Genomic DNA, 13,288 nt, shown 5'->3' on the forward strand with positions numbered 1-13,288 from the left:
TAAGAAATGGTAGAAGTGGGTCTGTAGTCATCTAAGCATCTATGTTCTGTTCTTCCCACGCAAAGAGCCATCTTGGAACTGTGTCTTATGTTATGACACACAACATGAGCCTTATCCCATTAATTTTCAGTGATTCTTTATCTTGCGTTTCAATTTGTTTCACTTTGCTTATTACTCATATACTGCATTATATTATAATTATATTATACATTATATGTGTATATATTGATATAATTCTACAGAGATCATAGAGCTTCAGTGTTGAGGCTTGCTATTAGGGTCTTCCTTTGTTTCTTCTCTCTACTGTGTTCTACCTGAATTGTCCCTCCTGTCCCTCTGCCATCTTGGTTTTAATAAAATGAGGAGAAAAGAGATTGAGCTTGGAGTCAGAAGGCCTGGGTGTGAGCCCAGCCTCTGCTACTCAACTAGCTATATGTGAAGCCCTAAGTAAGTGACATTAACATCTTGAGATTCGGTTGTCTCCTCCGTAAAATAAGGATGCCAATTCCTATGCTTACGATTTTATGGAACTAGGGTTCATGCCAAATGGAATGGGGCTCCTTTGTGACTTGGAAAATCAATCCTGATGCTAAGTCAGTGGAATTATTATATTCCTTAGCAACTTCCTCGATAAAGTCACTGTTGAAAAAATTCTTGTTTATAATCATCCATAATTCTACCAAGTTATATATGAATCCCATAAAACCTAAAAATACTAATTAGAAGCAATATGTTGGTAAATCTCATTTTGAGATAGAAAAATAAAATAATAATATCTTACATTTTTATAGCCTTTATAACATTTTCTCACATGCCTCTTTTATTGTGTCTTAAGAATATATGAAGTAATAAACATAAAAGCAGTTGTCGTGTGTCAGATTCTCTATAAAAGTTAGTTGAATATGTTTGAATATATTCTGTGCTCATTATATTCATAGCCTAGTGTGATCCACTTTGATGTCTGTTTAATTCCGAAATATGATTAGAGTGATGTGTAAACTTCTGACTGGTGAGATACAACATTTTAAGCTCTTTGCTCTCCTTATCTGTAGCTAAAACCCTCTGCTTAACTCAGGGTTGTCTAAGGAGATGTGAGCTACTAAGGGAATTCACCTCCTCCATCTGCTCTTCACAGAAGGGACAGAACCTCTTTGTTCTTTTGTCGTAGCCCTGGCTTTCTGTGGGTGAACCACTTCAAAGACTGAGAGCTAGTAAGAGGCACCCTTGGTGTTATTGAATGCTGAAAGTGTCCACACATGTAAGATACCATATTTAAGATGAGAACCTTTGCAGAGGAGACTGGAGAGTTGGGCAGCTACTGGTGTCTCAGATGTCTCTCAAATGTGTCTCAAATGGGCAAGGGGCTTCTCGTTTCATTTGGTTCAGGACCCGGTCTTCTCACACACTCCACCCTAACTGCATCACACCTACACCACTTCCAGTATATGAAAGGGAACTAGGTACACGTTTTCTGGAAGGGAAGGTTCTAAAAGTTGTTCCTGATTGGAAGATAAGGCAGGTGAAAGATTCAGGAAGCTACAAAGGTCTCTGGCCTTAAGTAAATGAACTAAGTTTCTAAACTTTGTAACAGAGAATTAAGACTGTTGATTGAAGAAACTGGGGATTCTGATAATATGAAATGTGTCTAGTTCTCCTTACCCCATGTCTTCATTGAGAAGAGAAAACAGCCTTGACTCAGATGGTGAGAAAGACACAAATGTGTTAAACAGAACTCTAAAGTGTGAGCTGCAGGGGAAGACGTCTCAAACCTCAGCATCCTCTTTGCATCATTCGGTGGGTTGTATTTTGGCTTCTAAGAAATTGTGGAGGCTTCTGCAGGCATCTCGGAGGGTGGCAAAGAGAAGAATACCATGCAGGTGGCTGAGGTGGCTCATATTTTCTTTAGGATGGTGAATTGGCTTTTTCTCACTTTACAGAAGAACATGTAAAGACGGCTCTGTTCTGTGAAGGGAGTGGTAATATAACCAGTGGCCAGGTAGCTGGAGCTGCATTTGAAAGGAAGATGAATATGCTTTTTCTGCCCTACAGCTAAGTCCACATTGTCATATCTTATGTCTCACGAGATGGCAAAGAATATCAACTTTTTATTCAAAAGTAGTGGGATGTAGTGGTGGTAGTAGTAGTAGTCGTCGTTGTCCTTATCACAGGACTTTATGGCTTGGCTTAGGGCAAAAATAAGTACATAAATAGCAATAGTAGTTGTAATTATTGACTCCTTTTTATAAGAATTATGCAAAGCACCCTACATTTATGTTTACTAATCCTCACAACTCCACAAGTCCATTTTATAAGTGACCAAAACTTAATTAGGTGCAGAGAGGTTAAGTAACGTTTCCAAGGAAACAAGAGCTAGGGTTCAAGACCAGGCTTTGTTGATCCAAGGAATCTTACCTAAAGCAGGCTCATACTGCCCCCTTATAATACTAATATTCTTCATTCATTCAACAAACATTTATTAAGCACCTACTAGGTGCCAACCATTGTTTAGGGAATAGAATGGTGAACAAGACAGATAAGTTCCTTGCTTCTTTTAAACTTATGTCATAGATGGGTAAGCAGGTAGTGGAGAAAATAAACAAAAGTCAAATAAAGAAACATATAAATTATCAGATAAACACCATGCAGAGAATTAAAATAGGTTGATAGTGGGAATTCCCATCGAGACTCAGCAGTAACCAACCCAGCTAGTAACCACGAGGACACAGGTTTGATCCCCGGCCTTGTTCAGTGGTTCGGGGATCCCACATTGCTGTGGCTGTGGTGTATGTTGGCAGCTATAGCTCCTGGCCTGGGAACTTCCATATGCTGTGGGTACAGCCCTAAAAAAGACAAAAAATAAAAAAATAAAAGATGGTGATAAGGTAAAGAGAGACTAGAAAATTACATTAGAGTGAAAGCCTCCCTGAGGACAATTAAAATAACAAGAGCCAGGAATGCAAAGATTAGGCTAAAGAACATGGTAAGCAGAGGCAACAACTTTTTATGGGCTTGCTTTTGGTATTTTGAGACTATAACACTCCTAGCAACATGCTTAGCATTCTTAAGAGCTTAAATACCAGTAGGTCTACTAGTCATTGTGACAATTGTCAATGTAAATAAAGAGGTACAATGAGGTAAGCTTGAGTTACCAGAAATCAAATTTATTTGAGAATAGTGTCAGAATTGCTATTCAGGAAACTTGTGCTATAGCAAGTTACAGGCAGGTGTGTTGAAGTTTTGGGGGGGGCTGTGTTTATGAGCAAGGAGTGTTAAGAGGAGGGTGTCCAGACAGAGTCCAAGCAGGAAGTTTTTTGGCATGAGGATAGAGATTTTTGGCAGATATTCATTGGTCAGGAGGTCAGGCATTTATAGGAAATCAGCCTTTTGGTTCTTAAGTTCCATTCCTATGATGGCACATGCATGAGATTCTCCATTGCATAACCTCTAGTTCTGTTTTAGTTTAAAATCTTTTTTTCACAACCAAATATCTCCCCCATATATTGTTCCTCTGTCCTTGCTGAAAATCACCAGTTAAAAGCAATGGTTATAAAACAGGAATGAGCTTGGCATGTAGGGGAAATAGAATGAAAGGCCATGTGGCTGGAGTCTGGGGATGGCAAGAGGGGATGCTGGAGAGGTAGACAGAGACCCATATCACACAGGGCTTTCTACATTGTTGTGAGGGCTTCAGATTTTATTGTTAGTTCTAATGGAAGCCACTGAAAAGCATAGTTGAAGGGGAATTGGAGAGAAGTGGAAAATTTTGATCTGTTAATTTTAGTAGTAGAGTTTTCAGGTCTGTTTGGGTGTTGGGTGCATGGGAAAGAGATGAATCAAGGATTACGCCTACTATTTTCTACTCTGTTTCCTTTACAGAACCTATTGTAATAATTTCCTAGGCTTTTTTTCTTTTTTTTCCTTCATGTATTTTTCCAATTAGATCCATGTCTGTTTTATCCTGGTGCTTGGTAAAAGTGTGCTGAAAAAGTGATTGGACATCTTTTCTTACTCCATACATAGACCTACCTCTTTTTAATGGCTGCGTGCCTAGACCATCAGCTTATCTTCAGTCATTTCTCTATGAAGGGACATTTAATTTGCTCCCAAAGTTCTGCTGTTTCAGAAAATGCTATAAAGACCATGTTTATATTCAGGCCTATGTATTTCTGCTAGTATTCTTCTAGGACAGAAAAATAGATTTAGAAGGTCTATGCATAAACTATATGTTATGACTTTCCATGGGTATTATCAAATTGTTCTGTAAAAGGTTTTACTAATTTTCACCCCAACCCACACCAGGTAGGAGTGCCTTTTCTCTATACTGTAAGCCATTTTTATATAATCATTTGCAAACATTTTTACAACACTGGCACATAAAAAAATGGTCTCCATACTTCGCATTAAAATTTTTTTGAAGTTGAAACTCTTATTTTTGGTTTTATTTATTGGCATTTGTCGTTCTTCTTCAGTGAATTGCCTAATATAATTTACTCTTAAAAATTAAGCTGTTGTCTCTTTATTACTTGTTTATAGCAATGCTTTATATGGTATGAATTTAACTCTTTGTCGGTTACATGTATTACAAAGATTTTTTCCATTGTGTCATCTGTCTGTTAACTTTTTCCATGTAGAAATGTTTAATTTTTAAAAGCAAATCTACGGTTTCCTTTACAGTTTCTTGTCACACTTAGACTTCCCTCACCCTACGCTTCTAGGTATATTTTAATCTATTTTCTTCTACTATAAAAATTCATTGTGCTTTAGCTCCATAATGTGTTTAAAAATCTACTTTTATGTAGTATAAGGTAGGTAGTAAATGACTTTTGCAAAATAGCTAACTGATAACATAAGCAATGCTGTCTTTAATTCCCCATTCATTTGAAAGCACAACAAACATTTTCTTAGACTAAGCTTCCCCTTCATCTTGGGTTTGGTTCTGTGAAGGAAGGAAGGAAGGAAGGAAGGAAGGAAGGAAGGAAAGGAAGGAAGGAAGGAAGGATGGAAAGAAAGAAAGAAAGAAAGAAAGAAAGAAAGAAAGAAAGAAAGAAAGAAAGAAAGAAAGAAAGAAAGAAAGAAAGAAAGAAAGAAAGAAAGAGAGGAGGGAGGGAGGGAGGGAGAAAATGAAGGAAAAAGAATCATCAGATCCAAGGTGGAACCACTTACCCCTGGAACAGCAAACCAAGACTTAATGCAGTTTCCACTTCTACAAGGAGTAGAATTTCTGGAAATTTTTGGTCAGCATTAGTGAGGTAACATTGCCCGAAATTTTCTCTCTCTCTCTCTTTTTTTTTGGCTAATTATCTCCTTGTCCTGCTCTGTTTCTCTAAAAGCCTTCCATTTCCTGCAGCTCCTGGGAGAGCCCTTCTATTTACTACACGGTATGTTGCAAATTCATGAATCCTTGAAGATAATTAGATCGTGAAATATATTTTTTAACAGTGCTGACCTATCTTTTCTGTTCCTTCGATCTCTGTCTGTTACTGGATTGGTCACCCTATTTTAATAACTGTGTCTTTATAACTTTTTTTCTTCAAAGGGTCATTGACAATTTTTTATAATCAACTCTTCCAATGCCTCTCCCTCCATCCGATTCCCTGCCAAATCCTATTGGACCTTTGACTGAAATTACATAAAATTTGTTGTAATTTAATGGGGGGGGGCGCAGAAATTTGATTACTTTACACTATGAAGTTTACCCATCTGGGAAAATATGTTATGGCTTGGCATTTATTCAGATTACCTTATATTCCTTCCATCATTTCTTTTCTCCTTCTTTTTTTAGAATATATTTGCCACATAACATTGTGTAAATTTAGGGTGTGCAATGTGTTCATTTGATACATTTCTATATTGTAAAATGATTACTATTGGAGTGTCAACTGAGTCCCAGCCTAAGTCCCAGAAGCCTCAGGTTGTTAACTTAAAAACGAATATACTGTATTTGAAAGGGTAAAAGATCAGTCAGAAATAGTTTTTCTTTTTTTTTACACCAGACTAGAGAGTTCTTTCAGCGCTGAGGGAGTGATGTACACTGAAACAAAAAATGCTGACCTGTGTTCCTGAGAATAGTCGTTTTCCATGGTCCCCGTTCAGGCCCAGTCTGGAGATGGGAGGAACTTACAAGAAGAATCCTATAAGAATTTGGGGGATCAGACAGCAGAGGGTAACTATGCTGATGATCTAAGTAGAGCCAGGGGAGGTGACAGTTTTATGGTTCCTTCTGCTCTGCATAGAGTGGGAGTAGTGAAGTAGAGAGAACCATGTGTTACAGTTAGGCAGAAAGACCTTTCAGGTTTCTTTTCACCCCAGAAGACACGTGAAACAAGTAAATATATCCTGGGTGTCCACGAACGCTTATGGAAGTAGCCGAGAGAGAGAGAAAGTCCAACTCCAGGAGACTTCATCAGAGCAAGGTGAATGTGCCCTATATGACACAGCAAGGATAAACCAAGTGGGAATGATGGGGTCTGAGCTGATTCAAAGGCCCCACATGAAGACCGAGGGCTAGGTGTTTCTTCTCCTACGCCACCTTGTAAGTTCCTCCCACGTCCAGCCTTGGCCTGGAGGGGGACCATGGAAAAGGTCTCTTCTCAGGAACACAGGTCAGCATTTTATGACCTGTGTTCCTGAGAAGAAGAAATGAACCTTATTAAAGTATGATTGATTTACAGTGTTTCTTCAATTTCTGTTATTAAGTGTTTTAAGTAGTGTTAATTTTTTAAATGATTTTTATTTTTTCTATTGCAGTTGATTTACAATCCTCTGTCAATTTCTGCTGTATAGCAAAGTGACCTAGTCATACATATATACACATTCTTTTTCTCACATTATCCTCTACTTGAGTGGTTCCATGATGGCTTCTCAGAGGAAAGAGTTTGAAGCCAATACAGAAGAGATGATTAGGATAGGTGTCCATTTAGATGGAGGGACTCGTATGTGTAAAGGCATTGAGGCATGAAATAGTGTTGGCTGTTCAGGGATGTGCAAATGAATTACTGTCTGAGTGAGAAATGCCATGATGATAACAGTGTGGGAGCATGTAAAACAAGACAGGGTAGGTCACAAAGGAGCTTAATCATGCAAGTAAATTTTATTTTATTAAATATACTGTAAGAATCAGTGACAAAATCTTGGCAGGAGAGTAATACAGCACAATAACAAATCTGTTTGTTGAAGTAATCACATTGGCAAGATAAGACAGAAGCTAAAGACAGATTGATAAGAAAGACTTTTCTAGTCTCCATGTTGCCAATTGCTGTCATTTATGAACTTTTACCTTTATGTCAGGCATTTTACACATGAGTTTCATTTTCTTCTCATACTAACCTTATGAAGTGATATTTATTATGTCCTTTTACAGATGAAGAAATTAAGTCTTAGGTTAATTTACCTGTCCAAGTTCATATAGGTGGGAAGTAAGTAAAATGAAAATTAAATTCCAGGTCCAATAGACCATCAGATTTCCAAAATTGGTATTCTTTCCACTCTAATATTTGTCTCCAGTGTCTGCACAGGAAAGGGATGCTGGAAGCATGAATTAGAATATTAGCAGTAGAGAAGAAGATAAGAAGCTTTGCTTGAGAAATATTTAGGACTCAGTGATTTATTAGATTTGGTGTAAAGGGAGAGCTAAAGCTGGAACATGTAAGGTAGTTGGGTGGGTGGTAGAGTTATTCACCAAGAGATACACAACAGGAGAGGAGCAAGGTATCTGGGAAAGGTTATGAGTTCAGTATGGATATGTAGCTTTTGGTGTCATTCATGAAATCAAGAATAGAGGTGAGTAGAAGTCTGCATGAATTGTGGTAGAAGGATAAAAGGGCAAAGGGAGATGGAAGATGAAGATCTTAATAAAGGAGTTTTTAAATTATCCCCCCAGGCCACTAGACCCTTACAATTTTTCCTGATGAGATGGGCCTCTGAATCTTCATGGGGACATCTTCCACCCTCCGGGGTGCATGAGCCTTGCAAAAGTCCCCCAAATACTTGCTTTTTCTTGCTCATCTTAGCTAATTAACATGGAACCCTCTGACGAATAAACTAATGTGATATTCTGTGGAATGCTCAGGTGGCCCAAGTCTTTTCAGACTATATTATGACAGAGGGAGAGAGTTAATATAGACTTGGAGCAGAATCATAAATGCAGGCTTTTGTCCCTTCCATAGGAATGTGATCTGTTGCTGCTCTGTTGTCTTGCTAAGATGGAGAAGAACTCATTGATCTTTGGCATGCACTTTGTAGCTGAGACAGTGCTAATCTGCTCTAACAAAGGTTGCACATCTGGGAGTGTCTGTTGTGGCTCAGTGGTAACGGACCCTACAAATATTCATGAGGATGCAGGTTTGATTCCTGGCTTCACTCAGTGGGTTAAGGATCTGGCATTGCCCTGAGCTGTGGTGTAGGTTGCAGACTCGGCTCACATCTGGCATTGCTGTGGCTGTGGAGTAGGCCGGCAGCTACAGCTCCGATTGGACCCCTAGCCTAGGAATTTCCATATGCTGCAAGTGCAGCTCTTGAAAATAAAAGGACGACAACAAAAAAAGGTAGTACATCTGTCAACACTTAAAGGGAGTATTGATGGAGTGTGTAGGAGTCCATTATCCTCTAGTATCCACATGGTACCTTTATGAGTCAGACTCATAAAGGTGAATTAAATGGAAATAGGATGAGAACTACTACCCCTGCCATTCCACCCTAGCATGCAAATTGTCTTGATTGTTACCTTGGCTGAAAGGTGATAGTGGTAGAGTTTGGTCTTCCCACCATAATATGTCATGTTGTGAATAACCCTAGGTATTGGTCTAGTGGCTAAGGGGGGATGTGGAAGTAAAGTTTGAGCTTTGAAAATATTTTTTTTCTTTTTGTTTTTGTCTTTTTGGTTGCACCCATGGCATGTGGAATTTCCTGGCCCAGGGATCGAACCCGTGCCATGGCAGCAACCAAGCTGCTGCAGTGACCATGCCAGATCTTTAACCTGCTGCACCACAGGAGAACTCCCTGAAAGAATCTTCTTAACATCCGATCATTATGGTGCACACTTGAAACTATCATAATGTTGTATATCCATTACACTTCATTAAAAAGTAGAAAAAAATGTTTAAGAAAAAAGAGAAAGTATCTTGTAGTCAGAGACCTGTGTCTTCTTTAATCAAGGGGGACTGCTAACCTTTGAGAGAGAGGGGTGGGTTTCTTCTGCAGGCCCATAAATGTCAAGGGAATCTGATATTTCAAGGTTTTTGAGTGCATGGACCCAAATGTCCCATTTCCCAGTGTCAGGGTGCAATTCTTTTCCAACTGGGGTTCTTTCTTCAGCCTAGTGGACCTAGTAGCCCTGAGATTTTAAACATCTCTGGAGCCTAGTAATTAAGGCTAGGTAGAACCCACTTCTCCAGTTTTTCTGTCCTGCTACTTCAGGGGTTAGAGTCTCTTGATGCTGCCCAGGAGGACTGTCTTACTCTTCAGCACTATTGATATTTTTGAGCATGATACAATTTTGTTGGGGGTGGTGTTGGATTGTGCACTGTTGGGTGGTTAGCAGCCTCACTTGCCTCCATGTATCAGAGGCCAGTGGCATCCCCATACTCCCATACTCCCAGCTGTGGTAACCAAAAATGTCTCCAGATGTTGTCAAATGTCCCCCTGTAGAGGCAAGATTAACTGTGCAGAGAACCTCTGAGTGAGATAAAAGATTGTTGGAGGGACAAGCAAATGTTATGTACCTCAACTGTCCTGATGTAATGTGCCCTTCACTTCTGCCCCCAAAACATGTTGAAACCTGACTCTGTTCAAACCTTAGAGCACACTTACAGACGTAGTGGATAATGTGGTACACTGTGCACGTCTCCTTTCAGGGCTGACTGAGGCACTCCTTTCCCAGTGGCTGAGGTTGTTGGCCACTGAGGATTCCCACTTAAAGGAAAATGCCTTGTGTTTGCAGGTGTCTGTGTCCAGTGACTGGTTGACGTGATGGTATAGTGTCACTACCACAATTTAAAACAATTTTGAAGGGCTACTCTACTTCCAGAGCTTGCCATGGGATAGATTGTGGCCTTTGTTGACACTCTATTGCAGTTCAATTTCTCCCTTTGTCTAGTCCTGCTTTTTTCACTACCACAAATGTGGCGTTCCTGAGAGCTAACCTAATAAATAGATCGTCCACAAATCTCTCTCTTGGTGTCTATTCTCAGAGAACCCAACCTAAGAAAGCTGGTCTGAGGAAGCAGACTACAAAATAGGATTTTATTTTTATTTTTATTTTTTTGCTTTTTAGGGCTGTACCTGAGGCATATAGAAGTTCCAGGCTATGGGTCAAATTGGAGTGACAGCTGCGCCCTATGCCACAGCCACAGCAATATGGGATCTGAGCTGTGTCTGTGACCTACACCACAGCTCATGGCAACGCTGGATCCTCAACCCACCGAGCTGGGCCAGAGTTTGAACCCAAATCCTCATGGATCCTAGTCAGGTTTGTCAACTGCTGAAGCATGAAGGAAACTCCCCCAAACAGGATTTTAGTGTTGGACAGCCCACCAACCAGCTGGCAGTAAGTATACCATTGCTGGTGTTTTGATAGACTCTGGCATGTGGTAAGTAGTGCAACTGTCACACTTTTATGGGGACTGAGGTGGGATACAGGTGAAAGAATACACTGGCAGGTACAGTGTCTCCAGAATTTGAGAAGTTCAAGGGATGTGAAATTATAAGAACAATGAACTTAGATGGCTGAGTACCATCAACTAATCAAAAACAGACAGTAAGTCTGATGATGAGAAATGTTAGTGGTGCTGAGGCTGAGAACCTCTGATCGAATGGTTTCAACTGCTGATGATCTTTGCTTGAGTCAAATTGTTCATTAGGGCTTATAATTCCAGTAATTTCTTCCACATTTATGAGATGGAATTCTATAAAAAGAATCTTTTATTGATTATATGGGTTTCCTTGATTTCTTTAATATTTTCATTTTAGGATACTAAGATGACCAGCTATGGAATGGGACAGTAGAAATAGTCTGAAAATCATTATAGTTTTCAATACAGGCCTAAATTAAGTCCAGATGATTAAAAAATGTAGATGTGATATTAATAAGATTTGTTAAACAGGCACAGAGGGTAGGCAGAAGTTTGAATGATTCTTGGTTTTCTAACTCTGTACATAATGGTGCCAGGCATTCAATAAAGGAGAACAACAAGGAGGATGAGAAGTTTGCAGTCATTGAATTTGAGAAGCAAAGAAGATTAAATATCATTCAGCAAATATTCACTTCCTCCTTCTCAGCCTCTGTGAGAAAGAAACTGCTCTTCTCTAAGTCTTTGATGGTGTGCTTGGGTACATGGCTTGCTTTGACCCAGAGAATGTGGATGAAAATGATAGGTGCCTTTTTGAAGCCTAAGCCATCAGAGGTATTGTGTATTTCTGCTGAGGGGAGGAGTGTATAATATATACCATGAAGATAAAAGGCCCCTTCCTTTTGAGTCCCAAAACAAAACACATAAAGAACAGATCTGAGCCTACCCCCACAGTTTGGAGCAGAGCTGCCTAGCTAAGCCCAGGTAGATAGGCTGAACTGTAGTCAATCTGCAGATCCATAAGCATGAGACTCAATGTTGTTATTGCTTTTAATCATTGAATATATAGTAGTCTGTTGTGTGGCAAGAGGATGGAAATAAAAACCCTGCAGAACACAAACATTAAAATACACAGTGTGGATTTGGGTATGCCAGTCTCAAAATTAGGAGAGGATCATAAAAGGAAAAATAATAAGAGAAGGACCCAAGACAGAACCCTAGGGAATATCAAGATACTGACCATTTGTCATTTGGATGGGCACACACAGTTCTGAGTGCTGAAGATACTCTTTTTCTCTTTCCTGATATTAACCACTTTAAAGGTATATGCTACCCCATTACTTAGAGCTGTATTACACACATGGACTCTGAGTAGGTCTTTTTTTTCCCCCACACCTGTGGCATATGGAAATTCCCCAGCCAGGGAGTGAATCTGAGCCGCAGATTCTTAACCTACTGCATCACAGTGGAAATTCCTCAGGGTAGGTCTTAATATTCTGATTTTAAAGAGAAATTGCTCTTGCTTCTCTTTTGTCTTTTGTGTGTGTGTGTGTGTGTGTGTGTGTGTCTTTTTAGGGTCATACCCATGGCATATGGAAGTTCCCAGGCTAGGGGTCTTATCAGAGCTGCAGCTGCCGGCCCGGCCACAGCCACAGCAATGCCAGATCTGAGCTGTGTCTGTGAACTACACCACAGCTCATAGCAACAATGGATCCTTAACCCACTGAGCGAGGCCAGGGATTGGACCTGTGTCCTCATGGTTACTAGTCAGATTCATTTCTGCTGAGACACAATGGGAACTCCAAGTTCTTGCTTCTCTTGATTCCAGCTTCTTTGCTTGGCTGGATTTTGCCACCAGAATAAAACATCTCTTTAGACTTCCAGGTCAGTTTCCATTAGCAACCCATTCTGTATGTTGAATTTAGAGATGCCTAGTCAATTTCTATTTTTCTTTCCTCAATAGTTAGTTGATAAACTTTTCTCCCCCCTTTAGGGCACTGAAAAGTTAATTTTCCTGCAAAGGGTAGAGGTTTCTGCCTTATTTTAGTGTTTTCTATTTTCCTCTTCTCCCTACTCCCCACTCCCTCTCCTGTCCTTCTTCCTCTATCTTCTCAATCAACCATCACCCTAGAACTCTGCTATTCTGCTCCTTTTTGTAATGACATTTTCTAATTCCGTGATGTACAAAGGGGGTTAACAGCTATTTTTGTTCTTGTGTCCCAACTCCACAAGCATAAAGGTGGGGTTTTTTGGTTTCTCAGTTTTGGAGTTTTGTTTTGTTCCGTTTTTTTTTTTTTTTTTTTTACTGCTAATACAGTGTTCATCTTCCTTTTAAATGCCAAGGTTTCTAATAAGTGCCAGAATCACCGTACATCACTGACCACAAAAAATGCTTTTATTCTAATGGGCCTGGAGCTTCTGCTCTAAGTTTCGGTAGAGTCAGACACAGAATTGCATATAAACCAAACCTCATGAAGTGGCTTGCAGACGCTCTCTCTCCGAGACAGTCCTTCAGAGCAACTTCCTGTTCTCATGAGGAACAAACCAGAATGAATTACTTTAGGCAGACAAAATAGATAGGAGAAATACAGTGCTGTTTCCTCTGCTGAGATTGTGACTTGACACTCATTCACTTAGTTCAGACATTTAACACAAAGAGGGAAGTTCTGATAGCTAGTTAAGGGGAAATATGATGCATTTGATGATAGAAACATTGAATTTCA

The sequence above is a fragment of the Sus scrofa genome, chromosome 9 (assembly GCF_000003025.6).
Source record: "Sus scrofa isolate TJ Tabasco breed Duroc chromosome 9, Sscrofa11.1, whole genome shotgun sequence".
Taxonomy (NCBI): Eukaryota; Metazoa; Chordata; class Mammalia; order Artiodactyla; family Suidae; genus Sus; species Sus scrofa.